Below are 17,448 nucleotides of genomic sequence, written 5' to 3' on the forward strand. Positions count from 1 at the left end.
ACCGTTTTCTACAGGCACATTTTACCGGCGTATTTTTATTATGATTCTACTTGTGATAGTCGGACACGACAACCTGTGCAGCCCATGTATTGATTCCATCCGATAGCTGCTATAATACAAAACAAAACGTCTGCCTCGCTCCACAATGATCAATAACAGTGAACGGATGGTCAAAGTAAGGTACAAATAAACAGAATCACACGAAGCCTGGTTAGTGTTGCCTGACTTTATAAAGTGTGTTTATAAGCACTACTGCTTGTAGGCAGGCATGACAGTCGACCCATGTTCAGGGGAGGTGGGTTTAGTTTCCTGCACGCCTCGACGTAAGAGAGACGTAAGCGACGCCACCTCTTAGCTCCGAAGCTCTTGCCTCTAGACCGACAATTTTTTGGAGCTGGAAGTGAACAGGATTCCGGAGCTAAGAGCCGGCGCCGCTGCGGTGTGAACAGGAAAAACCGGCGCTTTTCAGGCTCCAGCTCCGAGCCGGAGCTGAAAAAGCGCTGGTGTGAAAGGGGCAAAAGTGTACCAGATTGATGCTTTTAACTTCAATATTTAAAAAAAAATCTTCCCGGGGGGGCATGCCCCCGGACCCCCCTAGAGGAGGTTAGGTCCCCCCCCCAAAATCATGTTCACATGGATAGGATACTAAATAAATTTGCACACATCTTGTGTCCATATCTTTCTGTTTTGGTGGTCATGCCACACTGTGCACATGCATGCATACGTGAGTCATGGTGAGATATCTGGATTCAGAGGTTGCTTTTTCTTTGCACAGAATGAAAGAAAGGCGAAATGAATGGGCTGTGATTTTAGTTTTTTTAAGCAGAGGTTGAGTTCAATAATTTGTACGACCCTCGGAGGATGTTGTAAAAATTGAAAGAAAAAAGGTTCCCCACCCCTGCTGTAAATAATAATAAAAACTCTTGATTTTTAACTTAACATCTCTGTCTCCTATTGATCAGTGTATATTATAAAGAATAGCAGTTAATTGAAGCATTATAGCTCAGATGGTATATTACGCTGTTTTTTTTTCTGCTTCGAATAGTTCTCTCTTTTGGTCTGTGTTTGCATCACTGTAACCAATGAGCACCTGCATGTGTATGAGAATAGCCCTGACTCCATGTCAGCCCAGATTTACAAACTCCTGGCAGGACAAGCTCGAGCTCAATTCTCACACTGAATTTTAAAAAAGTGAGTGAGGGACTGCAATATAAGAGGGAAAGAAAGAGAAACTTTAAAACTGTTCAATTGTTATGATGTAAAGACTGATATTGTTCTATAATCGGCTGAAACTGTTAAGTCATGATGTGAAACGGTTAACAAAGAAAAAGGGACACTCAAGCTGCTGCTACACTTTATTTTATTTATCTAAAATTAAGCACTTTTAAGATGCACATATTTTCAAAAGCTATTTTATTTATTTTCTCTATTTTATTTGTAAATGCAGCCCGAGAGGAACATTACACATATCCACAGTATTTAAGTAATGTTAAAGGTGGGGTAGGTAAGTTTCAGAAACTGGCTCGAGATACACTTTTTGTTATATTCCATGGAATGCTCTTAACATCCCGATAGCAATGAATATCTGAAGTGCTTTGACAAAAAAATCGATAAAAAATGTTCATCTGTGGAAGCTGTAGTGCTGTAAAAAGTACAACCAATCCGTTTAGCCGGGCCGGCTAAACGGATTGGTTTGCCGCCCTGTCTGTCAGCCTTCCATCTTGTGCACGCACAAATGTATCTCGTGCCCTCATTGGGCGTGCCGTCATTGGGCGTGCATTGCAGCAGTACTTCAATGACTCGCCAGCAACAGGCGGCCACTTTCACCAGTCTGCTGACATCATGTGCGCGTTCATGTGTGTTGGAGGAGGTGCTCTGTAAGGAAGTCTGAAGGAAGGGGCGGATTCTTTTCGGCTGTGTACTTTCAAATTGTAGTGCACTCGAGCCGGTTTCTGAAACTTACCTACCCCACCTTTAATTGACAATAAATATTGTTGTTTATGAATTGTACTTTCTTTATTTGATTGGCAGTCAGTTGTTGATTACATGCAGACGTTGATAAAGCTACAGGACACTTCAATATATATCACACTAATTCATGAAGCAAGTTAGACATTTTGATGTTCCGGACCTTTGCATGGGGAGATTTTCTCTAACTGGACCTCGTTGTATTTTAGTTGAAGACCCCTGGTCTAAAGCATTTATTATTTTCATTTTCCCCCTCTCATATTCAGTGTGGACGGATTGAGACAGCCTGGTGTCCAGAGAGATGCAGAGACTTCAGGGAGAAACCTCCGTGTGATGGACGTCCTGTCTGTTGGTTTGGAGAGGACTGAGGGTCTTTCCTCAGCGAGGAGGACCAGGCCTGATGGAGGAGCCCATACTGGGCATAGCTGATACCAACTACACAGGCCTAGTCTGTCACTTTATTTGACTAAATGGGTTTACTTATACATTTAATAGGTTTACACCTTCTGTCCATATGTGCTTTTTATTTAAAACATTTTTGATTAACTTTTGGTTCACATTTCAATTATTTGTATTGTCACTCCTTTCGTCCATTATTCTTACTGAAAATGTTAGATTACACATTCACATCTGACTGAAGATTGGCCCCATGTATTTGTGACGTTGCAAACTCTGCAGTACAAGGCACAAGTGATGTGAAGCTCATAAAGTGAGGCAAATAGAAATAATCAGCTGATGGAGTGTAGATGTGGAAATAGATGCATCCCATCAGCTGACTATGTTTTTCGCCACACTTTATAAGCCTGACTATAACCACCCCTTCTCTGAGGTGCAGGCAGCGTCACAAACAAATGATGGTCCTGGTAGACTACAAAAATATTCGGTGTACAGATCTTTGTTTCCACAATAAAAGTAGTTTCTTAGTGAACGTCCTGTACTGGTCTTAAAATCTCATAACATCAGCTTTTAATGTTCCTCTTGGATGTTCTTCTTGACCCTCAGAGAAGGAGAACATGTTGTGTCTTTCAGGCATGTCCTTTCCTAACAAAAATGACAGGAAACATAAAACATTATTGCAGAACAAGTGTGTTATTTATGAAAGCGGTGTGTTTGTGTTTAGGGGCTGTAGATATAATTATTTTGTAATTGTAATGTTTTTTTTTTATTTCAACAGTGAGCTACAAAGACAATCAGATTATGAATGAACAGTATGAAGTTCATCAACATTGAAATATATTTTATTATCAAAATAATATTTAACTGTTACAAACGTAGTGCAACTGTAGAAGCTTGCTCTGTTGTCTCACTGAAAGAATAACTTTTACCACGTTTTTACAGACAATATTGAGATAAATAGTAGCAGTTCTCTCTGTGTTAAATATCTTTGCCTTCAATACATTACATTAGAAAGCTGACAGTCATATTGCTTGTTAACATCTAAATGTAACCTTTTGCATGGAAAAAACCCTCAACTTCACTAATGTGTAGGTGATCTAGTATTTAGTATTGTTTAATGGAATATATATCAGTGTATTAAAGTCAATATTTCATTTATTTAAACCAATATCTTTCTTGATTCTTTGTACAGTATGAAAAAAGAGTATTTGTACCTGTGCTGAAGTTCACTGCTGTGAGGAGTCCAGTTCTGTCTCTCACTCTCTGGTCCAGCCTGTCTGCGTCACCTGGACACCTTAAACAAACAGATATATATGTAAAGTACCATGTGTACAAACCATAGACTGTATATATAAATGGACGTAGGGTCCGTGACGTCACCCATAGGATTCTGCAGAGTTGCCGTGAAGCTCTTAGTAGGCGGAGTCGGCCACTAACGGCTCGACAGTGACGTCAGAGTTCAACTCCAGCCTGCTCCAAATAAGGGCAAAGAGGCGGAGCCGAGGCGGGACCTGCTGCCACCGAGCTGGAAGTTCCAGAGCTAGCTGAAGCTACCAAGCTAAGCTAACATGCTCCCCATCTGCACGCTGCCGTCGCATTTTACGTTTCTAAGGTAAGCGGACATGAAACTGTTCAGCAAAACTATAAATAATAATCTAAGTTATTGAGTTTTAACATAATACTTCAGAATCTTAAAACCCCTTAACGTTTGTATGCAATTGTGCTAAATTCAACACTGGAATCAAGCAAATATTAATATGTTTGCATGACATTAGTTATTTATATTTTGATATCACTTAACTATACATTTAAGTCAAGCTAAGGTACATGTGATGGTAGCTAGTTAGCGCTCTTACCTGTGAGGCCTCCTCCAAACAGCATAATAACCAGACTGTATCATTAAAACTAAGTACCAGTTATAGATCCTTGACTTTAAACAAACAATTCAAAAGACAAAATGTATTTAAAGACCAATCTTTATTTGAATGTGCCTCTTAACCTGAGATATTAGTTATACAATAATAGTATTGACAATCTAAAAAAACTGAGCAACTCAACAGTCAACTTTATGTTTCTTATTGTCTAAAGCATTTATTATTTTCATTTTCCCAATCTCATATTCAGTGTGGACGGATTGAGACAGCATGGTGTCCAGAGAGCTGCAGAGACTACAGGGAGAAACCTCCGTGTGATGGACGTCCTGTCTGTTGGTTTGGAGAGGACTGAGGGTCTTTCCTCTGCGAGGAGGACCAGGGCTGATGAAGGAGCCCATGCTGGGCAAAGCTGATACCAACTGCACAGGCCTAGTCTGTCACTTTATTTGACTAAATGGGTTTACTTATACATTTAATAGGTTTACACCTTCTGTCCATATGTGCTTTTTATTTAAAACATTTGATTAACTTTTGGTTCACATTTCAATCAATTGTATTTTCACTCCTTTTGTCCATTATTCTTACTGAACATTTTAGATTACACATTCACATCTGACTGAAGATTGGCCCCATTTATTTGTGACGTTGCAAAACAAGGTACATGTTGTGAAGCTCATAAAGTGAGGCAAATAGAAATAATCAGCTGATGGAGTGTAGATGTGGAAATAGCTGCATTTGATCAGCTGACTGTTTTTACAATAAAAGTAGTTTCTTAGTGAATGTCCTGTACTGGTCTTAAAATCTCATAACATCAGCTTTTAATGTTCCTCTTGGATGTTCTTCTTGACCCTAGGAGAAGGAGAAAATGTCGTGTCTTTCAGACATGTCCTTTCCTAACAAATGACAGGAAACATAAAACATATTATTGCAGAACAAGTGTGTTATTTATGAAAGCAGTGTGTTTGTGTGTTTAGGGGCTGTAGATATTATTTTTTTATTTTTTTTTATTTCAACAATGAGCTACAAAGACAATCAGATTATCAATGAACAGTATGAAGTTCATCAACATTGAAATATATGTTATTATCAAAATAATATTTAACTGTTATCAAAACGTAGTGCAACTGTAGAAGCTTGCTCTGTTGTCTCACTGAAAGAATAACTTTTACCACGTTTTTTACAGACAATATTGAGAGATAAATAGTAGCAGTTCTCACTATGTGTTAAATATCTTTGCCTTCAATACATTAAATTAGAAAGCTGACAAAGTCATATTGCTTGTTATCATCTAAATGTAACCTTAAACAAACAGATATATATGTAAAGTACCATGTGTACAAACAATATAACTGATTATCTTCTGTTGAACATGTTGGATTGTGTATTGTCCGAGTCAGGGGCCTTTTTATTTTACTGTAACTTTGGAAGTTGTGTTACTAATGTTTACTACTGTTTATTTGATACCAATTTGGTAATGCAATTAATAAAAACAACAAGGTTTGGGTTCGTTCTTCAGATGACTGTGACGTTAACGTGTAAGATCAATAATGAACTCCAGCTCAACCAACCATATTGTAATATCTAAGTAATCATCTTGAAATATGACATTAATAATTGTAATATACACACATCTTATTGTGAGGTTGATTTCACATATACTACTTCGACATTAGCTTGTCTACATACTTGAGCATAGCCAATTTAAATTAACCTTAGATGCATACAGTTCTACCTACATAATAAAATATCTCTAAGTTACAAGGATGTAACCTTATTTTATCAAATGTGTTCAACAGTATTATCCCACTTAACACTTGTCTATTTCGTTTTAACCTTTATATATACAGTCTATGATTTTAACTTGGAGGCTACGATTACAATCGTTAGCACCGATGTAGCTACCACTAGCTTACATGCTAACCCAAGCCTTACCATTCATTACGTATCTGATTAAAATCATTAACACATAAATAAAGCACTAGTTAGCATAGACTGTCTGTATATATAAAGCGTTGTCTCTTTAGCCTCAGTGACGTGACAGTGAACACTGAACGTGACCGCGTGTGAAGGGGGAGGGGCGCGGGGGATTTAGGTCTGGGCTGCGCTAAATTCAGCCTCTCTTTCCAACATCTCCTGTGGCGGCAATCCACATTCTATACTATTCTATACTTCCTTCTATGGAGAGGCGAAGTCACGCCCATCTACTTCCGGACCATGGGACCCCGGAAGCGAAAAATGTACATTGAATTCAATGGAGAGAGAACACATATCTTTTGATCCCGTTTGAATTGTGCCACGAACTACACATATGATGTTTGTCAATCTTAAACAATCATTTCCATGTCAAAAAAGTCACATTTTGTCGTAAAACTGCTGAAATATAAGACTATGAAAAATACGCTACTAAAAAGACTACAAATCCCATTCTGGGTCGCGTAAGTGATGTCACAAGCATGCTCGGTGATTTATAATAAGACTCGTAATTAAAGCGAAGAAGAAGAAGATCTCATAACTGATTTATTCCCTCCAATAAATTATAGATCGCTAAAAATAAATTCACTTTTACAAGATGCCTGTGTGCTTTGTACCAGGTTGTAGTCATAAAAGTGATCATACCACTTGCTCCTTCTATCGATTCCCGTCTGATGAAAGGAGCAGAAGTCGCTGGATCAGACATATCAGGTAATATCATAGGTAAATATACATGTTGTGCATGTTCATGTGCATAGTCAAGTTAGCTACCTAGCTAGTAGCGACGAGTAGCGAGCACGTTAGTTAGCATTACATTACTTAGCCTTGTCATTTTTAGTAGCCTTACCATTAAGTTATTATTTTATTACATGAAGTAAACCAAAATGTTAAACAGTAACCAAACATGATGGTAAGTATTTCGTGAAACATTTGAAGAGTAGCCTACTGCGCCCTCCACCGGGTGCTAAGGAAGCAGTTCAGGGAGAGTCGAAGGCAGGCAGGGAGCTTTGCATGACATTCTTCTGGACGTGTTTCATTGTGATGACAATCTGTTTGTTGGAAAGACAGTCGTTGTGTGCTTATTGAGAGAAAATTGTTAGAAGAGATAATTATTCAAAGTGTTGTTACTGACCTTTTTCTCTTTTATTTTCTTTACCTCACCTGTAACTGCTGAGACGTTGAGGAACATGCACACTGACCTGCTCTGGCAACCTGATTTCCACTGTACGTAATAGTATTTGGTTATGGTATATTATTTATATACATCAAAGGCACAATGCACCCCCCAGAGACACACATGTATTGAGTGTGATATTTTGCATAGGTCATGTGAAATCATCTTTACATACTAGAAAACTGTAGGAGCGGCAACTTGTTTTTGAAATTGAATTTTTAATATCCGATAATAAAGTTGATCTGTTTTCTTTATTCTTCTCTCTTCCCAGCTCCATCCATCACCATTCTCTGTTCCTGCAGGTCCTGCTTGCTAATCAATGCTCATATTTTTTTACACAATTACAAATAAAGTCATTGTATTGTATGACATGAAGTTGTGCTTCATTCGGAGTCAATAATAAATTCATTCTGCCTTCAACTGCGCAATGATTGTGGACTGCACCGACATCCATGTAGCTGCCCCCCAGTAAGATGAACCAAGCAAAGAGGGTCACCATCATGCCCAAGGACATCCAGCTGGCCCGCCGCATCCGCGGAGAGAGGGCTCTAGACTGACCTGAGACCAGCACACCCAACACACGGCTCTTTTAAGAGCCACCTACATTTTCAAAGAGTTGCAATCCTACGTTATTATAATGATTAACTGGTTCATGTATCACTTAGTTTACTGAAACCGTGATGAATGAAAGTGAAATGAGTGAGGTAGTGGTTTACTGAAGTTACAAAGACATTAATATATGAGTAACAGGTCAGTGTAAACACAAGCTTCTGTCAATTATGGATCATTCAAACTATTTATATAAAAATATGTAATAAAGTTCTAAAACAAGTATTCGGTATATTCCTTGATAGCTTTTGGAGAAGGTTGTTTTTAAGTTTACTAAAATCTATCGTTTCAACTGTTTCACTTTATAAAAAGGGAACAGGTGAGTAGAGCATCATTGAGTTTCTTATTCTGTCAGTAAATTATCCAAATGAATGTTTTTCATTATTGTAGTCAACCATAAACAAATTGATTGTACCTTTAATGATGACCTTACATGGTCGGCAAAGTTAAATTAACTTCAGAAAATCAAATCTGTTCTGAGAAAAAAACTAATAAATGTTTAAAGATAGGAACTTGCCATCCCACTGAAAAACAGTCCGTAGAGATTTAAAGGCATAGTTGTAGTTCAATCCAACGTTTCATTTGGATTCATTTGACAACAGTCAACTATTTTCATAAAGAATATATATATTTTTCAAAGTCAACTTTATTGTCAATCTTACTCAGTTTGAGAGATCAAAAAGATGTTTAAATAAAATTATACAATTTACAGATATGTATACAAATATATATATCCTATATACACCATCATGTATAATGATGGTGTATGATGTAGAAGGAAGTGTGTTAGATAACAAGTAAATATAGAGTTACATACAGATCCATGTTACAGCAAAAGATGGAATAACTCAGAAGCACGCAGTATAATAATAATTACATGCAACAATTAAATAACTGCTCAGCATCTCCACCACCAATCCCAATCTGCTGTGTCCTGTTTTCCTCCCCCCTGCATAACACCCCATCACACATACGAAACACAACGCAGAGTCCGAGGGTGTTAAGAGTATGTTTATTGAAATGTCCTCCTCTCTACTGGCCAACACAGGTAGCATATGCTGGGTGTAGAATTGTTCCAGGAGGAGGAGATTTCCATGCCATGCAGGGTCTTTGGGGATGGGGATGATGATCACCTCCTTCGTGGTCCACACAACAAAGTAGCAGAGACTCCGGTCTGTGATATGCAGCTGCCCTTGGACCTGATGCCAGTATGGGTGATTCTCCTTGAGAATATATGACCCACCCTCCTCACGAAGACAGAAGGATGGTAACTGGACTGCCTCCGCGATGGTCATGTTCCTCTGGCTGTGTGGACACTTCACCTCCAGCAGGGCAGATGGCTGCACAAGTCCATCGGGTGATGCTCCCAAAACACCCGACTCACTCACAAAGAGACCAGACTCGATTCGAACACTGTCACTTGATAGGCCTCCACAAAAGCCTCCACAAAAGCCTTCACCCCTTCGGCTTCGTTTACAACCCCCCAGTTGACAGTTGGCGATGTCTCTGGCCAGTGGGTTGTATGTCTCCTCTCGCTGTTGGTAAAGTTGAGACACCGGCTGGACTACTTTTTAAGTGCCAGGCTTCCTCCACTGGCACTCAACATCTGTGGAGCTGATCTGCCACATGGCAAATATTGCCAATGCTGCAGCGTGGCTGCATTTGTACATCTCCTGTGCACAATCACAGACAGCGCTCTGCATCGCGCCATCGTCTCCCATGCAGATCTGTAAAAATAAAGTAAATACCATTTGTTAGCATGCTATAATAGATTGAATGAGCAATAATACAAGGATGGTCCGGATCTGGGGGTGGGAGGGTTTATTTTTCCATAGTTTTGTCCTCTTGTCTGTTGTTATGGTTTTTTCTGTAATTTGTGTTGTATTGGTTGTGATTGTACATTGTATTTTTTCTTAAATGTGTATGAATACATTTTTGAAAACATTTGATCAACAATAAAAAGGATTTGGTCAGGATCTAGACTCAGTGTGTAGTTTATTAATTAATCAATGCTCTCTACATTAGGAAAACACATACCAGTGTACCAGAGGGAGTCACAAACAGCTGTGACTAGATAACCAAAATCCTTGAATCTACACACAGAAAATAAAGTCAAATGACACAACGAGAAAAAGGAGATCACACATACAGTATAATTGATATAAAACTGTCCGCTTCAATCTGAAGAGCAACTAAAACAAAACACGGGAGTGTACCTTGTTCTTGTGAACACTAATGTTATCCACAGCATACACAGAGACCACGAAGTTCTTAAGGAGAAAACTAGTTGCTAAAACAAAACACGTTAGTGTACCTTGTTAGCTAATGTTAGCTAGCTGACATTAACGTTAAACATTGCACTCATATTACTCACCGAAACCTTGTAAAGCCGGTCCCGCATGCTGGCTCTTGCAGAACCGACTAACTCCCCTTTCATATAGGTACAGCTCTCAACTTGCCCAGACTTGTAGTGATTTTCACCTCGTAAAATAATTGTATTCTCATTCTGAAAGAATGTGGTGAAATGTGCTACGTGACGGCCATCTTTATGTTGGTGACGCGTATTGTGCGAGACCAGAGACCTGTAGTTCACTGAGCGGTTTCACACAAAAAAATGTGTAACTTCACAGTTTTACGACACATTTTTATTTTTTTGACTTGCAAAATGTTCTATTAAATTGACAAACATCATATGTGTCATTCGTGGCACAATTCAAACGGGATGAAAAGATAACCTTTCTCTCTCCATTGACTTCAATGTATAATTTTCCGCTTCCGGGGTCCCATGGAGGCTTTCGGAAGGGGAGGGACTTCGCCTCTCCATATATGTATGAGCTCTGTATGTGTTTTATTTTCCTTATGACTGTTGTAAGTAAACTTTTTTTATTCTATACTTCCTTCTATATATGTATGAGCTCTGTATGTGTTTTATTTTCCTTATGACTGTTGTAAGTTAACTTATTTATTCTATATCTTCTTCTATATTTGTATTTGAATGTATGTCACAGTCCTCTGTTTATTTATTGTTAAGCAACTCAACACATGGTTTTCAACAGTGGAACAATTTATGTGAATGTCAACAGCAACATCCCAAGCTTCTTTGCCAATATTCATTATGTTGTATTTGTACCTTCAACTGTAACTGAAAGTTCAATTTGGTGTATTTTGTTTGCAAGTCTGTGTTCAACATACTACTTGGAGTACGCTTAACGCGGCACAAGTCTGTATACTGAACATGGACACGCACAATTCTAAACATGTATTTTTTCATATCTGATACCAAATCTTGCAGCAATATTGCCACACTGGAGATGTATATTAGTTATTTAGAGTTTAGTGTTCAATGTATTCAATGTATTCAATGTGTTAAATGTATTCAATGTGTTAAATGTATTCAATGTGTTAAATGTATTCAATGTGTTAAATGTATTCAATGTGTTAAATGTATTCATTGTATTCAATGTATTAAAATAACTATCCAAACATTTTATATGTAAGTTATTTATATGTATGTAAGTGTTGTCTCATGTGTATGTACTGTTTGTGATCGTTGTTGTGTCCTCACTCGTGTCCTGCACCTTGACGTGGTGAGTGGGCTTTAAACTAAGACAGGCCATTTATGTTTGAAATATCATGCTAACAAACCTGCAATTACAGAATTGAATGATAGTGGTTATATATGTTCATGTCTTGCTGACATTATTACAATTTTTTTAATGGTTCTCCTCTCTCCTGCAGTCAGCTGTGATTCCAGGTGTTCATGCTGCCGCCCACCTCCCCCCCATCCACCTCCTTTCATCATATCCAGTACCAGGAGAGCTAATCCAAAGACCTCATCACACCTCTTCATCCCATCTCCTCATCAAATCCAGATCTTCAGCATCATCATCACCAGTGTCTAGACCCCGGGGGTTTCCCTATATGCTCACGGCTGCATTTCCCCTCTTAGATATACGATTTCAGGATCGAGGTCTAATCGCCAAAGACTTAACATTTATCATATGACATGTGTCAATAAATGTTCTTTAAACAAAATGAAGTCTCTCCTGATTGAACTGTCTGGACCCCATCCTCAACTTTTTTCAAACCATAACATGCCTTCAGAGGGCTTTCCTGTTGATAATGTTAGGTGGATTTTTTAATAGAATAATTGTAATCAATATTATATTGCCTTTTAATCTATATAAATTGTATTAACATTTTTTGTCACTATTTTGTTCACCTTGTTCTACTATGCCAGCCATCAGAGGTATACATTTGTTAACATCTGTTTTAGGTTTCATTTCTTATATTTGTGAATTTCTATATAACATGCTAATTTCTACCTGAAATGCTTATGTATTTTTAATTACATTTTTGTAAAGCTTTCACTTTTTCAGCGGAATAAATATTATAACTGGTTTTGTTCAGCATTGCCAGCTTCACTGTTGAGCGTGATGTTGTGCCCAGCATTCTCCTGTCCTGTGCTCTGAAATCAAAATGTGGATAAGAATAAAACAACACTAAAATAAACACTAAAATACAACTTGTAAAACTTTTGAAAAAACACAAGGTTGTTCATTTGTGTGTATACATATACAACACAGGCAATATACATATATATATATATATATATATATATTAGGGGTGTAACGGTTCACAAACATTTCGGTTCGGTACGTACCTCGGTTTTTTGGTCACGGTTCGGTTCGGTACGTTTTCGGTACAGCAGAATTTTTTTTCACAAAACAAAACATATATATATATATTTTTTTTATTATTATTAAACTGTGAATAATGTATTCACTCAAATAAATACAAAATATAATAAAATAAACATTAAGGTGCAGCATTTCGATGAACTGAAATAATCTGTATTTGAACTTTACTGTAGGCTATTAGTACTCACAAAACATAAACTATTAGTTTTGGGTTTTTAATTATTATTAAACTGTGAATATTCACTCAAATAAATACAAAATATAATAAAATAAACATTAAGGTGCAGCTTTTCGATGAACTGAAATAATCTGTATTTGAACTGTACTGTACTAGCACCTAAGCAGCCAGCTTGACATTATGACTTGCTTGTCATTGTATTTTCATGTTTTTAAAAAAAATAATTAACTTGTCGAAAGGGCAGATCTGCTGGCACTACCAATGTCTCCTGCTGTGGAGAACACCCTCTCTCTAGGGACAGAGGTAGCAGATACAGCCAGGTAGCGCTTTGCTAACGAGGCAACATAAGGATATTTGGCGTTTGTAATAGCTTTGGCTCGGTCTGAACTCTCTGCGAGTGGTGGAGGCTTACATGCTAGCGGGAGTTGGGTTTGCACTTCAGTCTTTTTTCTTTTGGTACCGGTGATATTCAAGTTCGGGTGATGCCTTTTCAAGAGTGTGCAAGTTTGATGTATTGCCAGCCGCGTAACCAATGTTAGTTGAACAATGCCAACAGCTTTGGTTCGGTCCACCTGTCTTTGTCCTTCATCCTTGTGCGTAACTGCGAAACCAAAATGTTCCCAAACCGGAGACTTCAATGATGCTGGAGGATTTTCGAGCTCAACTTTATCTGCGTTCGCCATTAATTTTCGACAGTTCCTCAAATTACTGACTACATTTGAACGCATCCCTGTGACCAGCTCTCATAGTATGCCTCTCATCCAATGAAATGACTTGCTCGCTCTATGACGCGTTGAACCCAATGTGAGCAAATTACTCTGAATGATGCGACGCAGCACCTGAGATTACTTCCAACATGTTGTTCACGTTCTCAATTTTTTACGTTTAACGTTATATTCGTTCGGTACACTTCGGTACACACCTGTACCGAACCGAAGGGCCCGTACCGAATAATTTCGGTATGTGTACCGTTACACCCCTAATATATATATATATATATATACACAATTATAATTAATACAACTGTTAATTTGATTAGAGCTTTGACACATATCTTTATTGATATATGTATAAATTAGGGCTGTCAGTCGATTAAAATATTTAATCGCAATTAATCGCATGATTGTCCATAGTTAATCGCGATTAATCGCAAATTAATCGCACATTTTTTATCTGTTCTAAATGTACCTTAGAGGAATATTTTTCAAGGTTTTAATACTCTTAACATATGAGTGGACAAATATGCTTTATGCTAATGTTTATTATCATTTGAACAATGACAAATATACTCATGAATATTAAACACAACAACCTCTGAACATTACAAATATTCGCCTCAATTCAACCTGGAACCTCTATGAAGGTAGATATGGTGCAAAATGCGAGAGCGTGTCAAACCTGATGTGAGCACTTGCAGAAAACAAATCTGAGCTTGTGTGCATACATTTACACTTGTATAAAATATCCACATATCTGTGAACCAAATGTACACTTGTATAAAATATCCACGTCACTGTGAACCAAATTTGACCTGGAACCTCTCTCATTCAATAATACAATACAAATGGTGTGTGTGTGTGTGTGTGTGTGTGTGTGTGTGTGGTGTGTGTGTGTGTGTGTGTGGTGTGTGTGTGTGTGTGTGTGTGTGTGTGTGTGTGTGTGTGTGTGTGTGTGTGTGTGTGTGTGTGTGTGTGTGTGTGTGTGTGTGTGTGTGTGTGAGATCGTTGGAGCTATGTGCAACACAAGGCATATGCTCGAACGGGAGCTGCCTGGACGCTGCAATCATGTTGCGCACACTATCCGTGCTGAGTGTGCTGACTTTTCGTACAATGTCCCACTGTCTGGCTACCTGCATTAAGTCAAGTGCTCGGCGCAGTTGTGGCGAAATGTTTTCATTTAAACAGCTCCTTGTATCCGTTAGCGCAGCTAGCTAGCACCAGATGCTAACAACAATAATGCACGTAAGGTCTCTCTCTCGCTCGCTCGGGCCACACATACACACACCCTCCCGGTCCTCCCAATAGCCAGTCGGTGCCTGCCGGTGAGCGTGGAAGTGTGGTCTGCCACAAGCGGGCGGCAGGAGCGGGGCTGTCAGCATCAGCTTGTAGATGGTATTTTAAATTCGATGCGCTCTGAAACTACGGGGCGGCCGAGGAAAAAAAATACACATGCGTTAATCGCGTTAAAATAATTAGTGGCGTTCATTTTTTTTTTGCGTTAACGCGTTATTAACGCGTTAAATTGACAGCCCTAGTATAAATATGACGACTTAATATTCGGCCTAATATCCAGCTACGTTCAACTCTTTTAATGGTATATTGCAAGTGCAATAAGAAGCTACAGGAACGTTAATCTACGTCGGTAATATTATTAACTTTATTTAATACAACATTTACGGTACAAGATTTACATCATAGCCTACAGCCCATGTAGTATATTATTTTACAAAATAATGAATTACAGCAAACATGTGCAATATATCCATTATTACAGCTCCGTGGGCTGGCAGTAAGGCGATATGGTCCGTTGTTATTGTGCATCCATGGGTAAAGATAAACGCATGTAGTGCTGAACACGTCACATCACATGAACGTGCCGGGCAGCGCGGTCCCGTGGGTTAGATGCGCGTTCATAATGCCCAGGGAAATAACTCTCAGAATAACATTATTAGCACATTTCTACAACTTGAGGAACGAATGTTTTTAATAAGGGCTATACAAGTGTTCATACTGGGTTGTTTATTTAGTTTAAACAAAATTATCCAACGAGTTACAGACCACTCTTTCCCCATGTAAGTCAATGGGAAAAAGTGTTTCCGGGCCCAGCAACCAAACGGAAGTGTAGTACCGCCGTTTGGCCACTACGAATATTCTCATCAGACTCCGGCGCACTTCCTGGGGGCTTGGCTCTACCCCACAGTTTGCCGCTTGGTACAAACCAGTGGCGAGCCGTGACTTTTATACCTAGGCCCTCTGACCCCCCCCCCCCTTCCCTCGAAAAAAAAGAAGAGATATTACGTCACAGCCTATACTTCAGCGGAATATCAAAACAGCGGCCTGGGGTGCGAAACGCATCAATGACAGCGACACTCTACCACACAAAACAACACCATTTATATAAACACCTATCATGACAGGGCACCCACAGCCAAGTAACAATTACAAATGAATTAAGTCGGCACGGCGGCCCGCATTGAAAATGACTTAGGCCTACCTTTGATGATCAAATCACTTAAACACAAAGTCCATCCTCCCGTCTTTTTGGATGAAGCACTTGCGGGTCATTCAGCTGATCATTTGCCACTCCAGTTTATCATTGTAACTCAATCTTGAAAATGACTCGGTTAATAATTTCGCAACGATGTCATCACTATCACTGAAGTGAGCAATCATGAACGAACTTATGCTAATTATAAATCTATCGATCATAAATCTATCGATTAGATTTATGATTCGAAAATAATAAAAGTAGGGTAGACATGTGGATATTATCCGGCTGAACAAAACGTGCATTTATCTAACAGGTTCGTTTTCCACAGACCTTATTTCGAACTATTTTCCAAAATCCTATGGAGAAATCCCGTTGCTTTCTGTCGAGGGAATCCGAGCGAAGGTTACTTCCGGGTTTTAGGACGCGTCACTGCACCACTTGCATAGACTTCACAGCGGGCGGAACTTGTCATAAAGTCCGCGAAAATAAAGCCCGCCCATTTAGAGGGAAGATATGATTGGTCAATTGTACTGTCATTTGACATTACTGCTGCCGTCACTGCTCGGCTCTTGGCAGTTCAGGCATTTATCAAACCTGGCAACCCCGGGTTTCCTGGCAGCTGTCAATCAAAGTCCAGTGGCTCCGCCCCAAAGTGCCAGAAACTTTTCACGCGCGCGTAGACAGATTCCGCGAGGCTGACACTCCCGTGAGCAAGCAAGAGGGCTGCGCGAGCGAGCGCAGAGCCGCTCGCGGGCGCAGAGCCAAAAATGTAACAACAAAAAAATATAAAAAATAATATTTAAAAAAAAATGTTTTTTTTATGTTTTCAAATATTATTTTTTAGAATATCTTAGGCCCTCACAGAGGGCCTAGAGAGCCCTGACGGCTCGCCACTGGTACAAACAATATAACTGATTCTCTTCTGTTGAACATGTTGGATTGTGTATTGTCCGAGTCAGGGTCCTTTTTATTTTACTGTAACTTTGGAAGTTGTGTCACCAATGCTTACTGTTTATTTGATACCAATTTGGTAATGCAATTAAAACAAACAACAAGGTTTGGATTCGTTCTTCAGATGACTGTGACGTTAACGTGTAAGCTCAATAATGAACTCCAGCTCAACCAACCATATTGTAATATCTAAGTAATCATCTTGAAATATCACATTAATAATTGTAATATACACACATCTTATTGTGAGGTTGATTTCACATACACTACTTCGACGTTAGCTAAATAGAAAATAGCATAAACTCAACAAAGCGAGCGTTAGCTGGGTAACTGACGTTATTTTGCCGCTAAACTGCACGATATAAAACGGTGGTCTTCAAAGCGGATTTAATCCTCAATAATAATATTCAAAGTAAT

Source organism: Gymnodraco acuticeps, unplaced genomic scaffold (genome assembly GCF_902827175.1).
Source record: "Gymnodraco acuticeps unplaced genomic scaffold, fGymAcu1.1, whole genome shotgun sequence".
Taxonomy (NCBI): domain Eukaryota; kingdom Metazoa; phylum Chordata; class Actinopteri; order Perciformes; family Bathydraconidae; genus Gymnodraco; species Gymnodraco acuticeps.